Here is a 4,090-nt window from a genome sequence, read left to right on the forward strand (position 1 = left end):
AACATGTTATTTTACGTTTTAACTTATTCATTTAAGAAGAAAAACAAAGAGCCGGAATTATCTACTCGCGTGCGTTAAAAATATCCTTTTTAAGTACCTCTTCCAGGGCCTCTCAAAATTACCCGTTATGTTTCTAAATATAACTTTTATGGTGATACCGGAAAATCAAAGAGCTGAAGTTTATTATGGTGCAAGATTCATCAGAATACTTAAACAAATAAATGAAATATGCCCCCAAAAAACTGATTTTCGGCCGAGTTTATCTCCCCAACCAGTATATAATTAGATAGAAAATGTCTAGACTAGATATTGGAGCTATTCTTGTTTTATTGTTGATGGCTATAGTGCTGTATACAGTCTCCTGTGCAACAGTCATACAGACTGATAGATGTAAGTGTAATTTACAGTGTATTTAATGAGTATTTATTGATTCCCCCTCCTGCTACCAGTAGAGCTGTTGATGTTTTCATGATTTATTAAACTCTGGCATGGCAATGCAAGCTGCAATACACATTACGTTACAACATTACCCAATACTTCAATTTGCATATTAAGTAATGTTTGTCACATTCTTCTGTGTAGCTCCAGTTTCTTCAGTTTCAATTGAACCAAAAGTTTAAATGATCAACAACAACAACTGTTGTTGTTTAAATTATCTGTATGTTATCCAGAATAGCTGCAATTGATTTTAGCACACCTGACTTAGCTTTTGTTGTGTGATCAGGTACAATTTGAATATATTAGGTTCATTATGAGTCAGGTAAGGTATTAATGTTTAACTCACTGTGTGATCAGGTGAAATACTTATATTTAGCTCACTGTGTGATCAGGTGAGGTATTAATGTTTAGCTTACTTTGTGATCAGGTGAGGTATTAATGTTTAGCTTACTTTGTGATCAGGTGAGGTATTAATGTTTAGCTTACTTTGTGATCAGGTGAGGTATTAATGTTTAGCTCACTATGTGATCAGGTGAGGTATTAATGTTTAGCTCACTGTGTGATCAGGTGAGGTATTAATGTTTAGCTCACTGTGTGATCAGTTGAGGTATTAATGTTGAGCTCACTGTGTGATCAGGTGAGGTATTAATGTTTAGCTTACTTTGTGATCAGGTGAGGTATTAATGTTTAGCTCACTGTGTGATCAGGTGAGGTATTAATGTTTAGCTCACTGTGTGATCATGTGAGTATTCATAATTAGCTCACTTTGTTATCAGGTGAGATATTAATGTTTAGCTCACTGTGTGATCAGGTGAGGTATTAATGTTTAGCTCACTATGTGATCAGGTGAGATACTGATTTAAGCCAAAACATTGATTTTTGCAATGTTTCAGTTTTTCAAATTTATTTAAAGTTGTTCCATATATTCCCTTGAGGTGTTTGTAATGTATTAAGTATTCATAAGTTTGTCATTTGTGGCAAAATATTTGAACGCTGCCGCAGAATTTTGTTAACATAAATATGCATGATTGGAAAAATGGAGAAAACATGGCTTTGTGGCATTTTATTGATTTTGAGTTAAAATTGATCATGATTATCAGATAGCTTACTTTATGATAACATTGATTCCCAAGCAATGTCACACATGTGAGGAACTTTGTGAAAAATTGACAATACTGAATGATAACAGGCAATAGTTGTATCAAATTTTGTGAAATACACCACCACCATGTTTTAACATGCGCTGAGTGTTTTGTAGCAGTTTCGAGATCTTAAACCCAACATGAGCTTTTCAGGCATTACTTCAGTGCTATCCTATTTTAATTTAGGAACATTAAAGGGACTCCAATGAGGTTTAAAAGCATAAAAACATAACATTTAAATTTCTTACATAAATGAGCTGGGGCACTTTATTCAGAAATATATGCAAAGATAGTTAAGAAATTAACTATGAAATAAATTGAAAATTACATTTTCATGCTTTTCTTAGCCTGATTTGAAATGCTTTTCATTTTGGGTCATTTTTTTGCAATGCGAATAATCATTCTGGAGAAACGAAGTGTTTGAATGATCTGAAATTTTGCACAAATATTAGTGGTCTAAACCTACATCAAATGGCACATTTATCTAGAAAAAATATTTTCAGTCCCATAATGTCAAAAAACCTCAGTGGAGTCCCTTTAAGCAAACAGTGTCTATTCTAGGACGCGCGATTGCGCGATTCACGCTTGTATTTCACAGATCGCGCTCAATTCAAAATCATGTGCGTGAAAATTGCGCATCTATAAAAAAGTTAATAAAATCTTAAAACTTCCATCCTGCATTATATTTGGTTGTTTTGTTTACATTTACACCGGAAACCGAAGGGAGGTAACTGTACGCTAATTATAATGATTTAGAACCGTATGGTACTAGTTACGTGAGTTGACGGAAATTAACTGAATGTTCCGTACCGACCGGAACTAGTGTTCTAGGTCTGACAGTTGGGCGCCATTTTAGTGTAGTAAATAATCAAGAAAAATGAGGCAATTCCTAGCTTGGCTATGATCTAGACGTGAAAGATAGGTTGATTGTTTGTATTGTCAATCCCTTTATAATCAATCGCGACAGTTCTGTAATAATTTGTTTTTCGTTTAAAAATTAAGGGCTGCTGCCTTAAATATTTTCGTTTTAATTATTTCATTGGTTGAACGCCTCAGTGTAACTTTAATGCAGACAATTTAACATTGGCAGTTTATATTGGCACCCCTTGAATTTGAAAATCGCCCCCTTTTTTGAAATAGAGGGGGGAAAATCACCCCTATTTTTCAATTCCTAGAATAGACACTGGCAAATGTATGTTAATTATTCACTTGTCTTTCTTTTATTGTTATGTATGAGATTGGAACCTATTCATTTTATCTTGGCAGACAGAGACTGCTTGAAAATTGTGATTAACCATATACAGTCTGGGGTATTTACTACATATATATTTGAAGAGATATACTTAACCAAGGAGTCTGTATCTACATGTATATCTTTGCCAGCATCACACTTTGATCCAAGGGCAATCCCTACCATTCTTACTTGACTGTCATCATCATGTAACCCATTGATTTATTGCTTTGAGACAAGATAAAAATTATAAGTTGAACAAGCCTGAGATTTAAACCCTTTATTTAGTCATTTTCTTAAATTTACTTGTCCAGCTCCCATTTTTGGAACTGTCCATTTTCAGTTTAGGGGTATCACGATGAAAATGCCAACAGGAGAGAAGAGAGCTTGGTCAGGCTGGTTGGGTGCAGGCTGGCTTGGCTCTTAGTAACACTGGTGGTAGAGGTTTAAAATGACTACGTTCCAGCAGTGGAAGGGTTATAAGGCAAATTACACAAATACTTTTACCAGAAATTTGTTATTTTAAATTAAATGACTTTTACAAAACTAGTTGGAAGCACAAAGACTGCAGTTACATTGTTGATATTTTAAAAATTTCAGTTGACATGGAAAATAAACAGATCAAATTAAAACCAACAAAAAATGTTTGCCAGATTAATTTGAAGAAATTCAAGTCAATCTACAGTTTTCATAAAAAAAATTCCACACTTTTTAAGTCAAAACTTATTCACTGCAAAATAATAAATCTGACTCATAAAAAAGGAAGAGAAAAAGGAGAGAGCACATTTTTTTATAAAAGTTGTATTATAATACTCTGCCTGATGCGTTGAAATTATGGATGTACTTAACCTAAATATGTGACATGGTTATGATAAATTAGAGTACCTGTGTACTAAACAGTACAAAGTACAGCGTCTTTATCTTAAAGGGATTAACTAACATAAAATTGATTTTATAAAAATTTGTAAAATTATCTATTCACTATGTGGTCGTGTAGCATGCTTTGGTGAATGAAATAATATGTTGAATTGTTTCAATCTTTCAAACATTTGTCACATGTGGTTTAATATTATCACCAATACTTGATTGGGGTTAAATAACGTACATTCACAGTGTTTTAATAAGTGTCAATGTCCAAAAGTTGCTCTTTTTAAGAGTACATACCAAGTAGAGATGTAATAATTTGACAATACAGGATGGCGAAGTATACATATGATTTAAAGAGGCCAGATTATTCAATTTTTACTGTAGTTAACATCTTAAGGTTTTTATGTCATTA

The sequence above is a fragment of the Ruditapes philippinarum genome, unplaced genomic scaffold, assembly GCF_026571515.1.
Source record: "Ruditapes philippinarum isolate M1 unplaced genomic scaffold, ASM2657151v2 ctg1325_1_1_1_1, whole genome shotgun sequence".
NCBI lineage: Eukaryota > Metazoa > Mollusca > Bivalvia > Venerida > Veneridae > Ruditapes > Ruditapes philippinarum.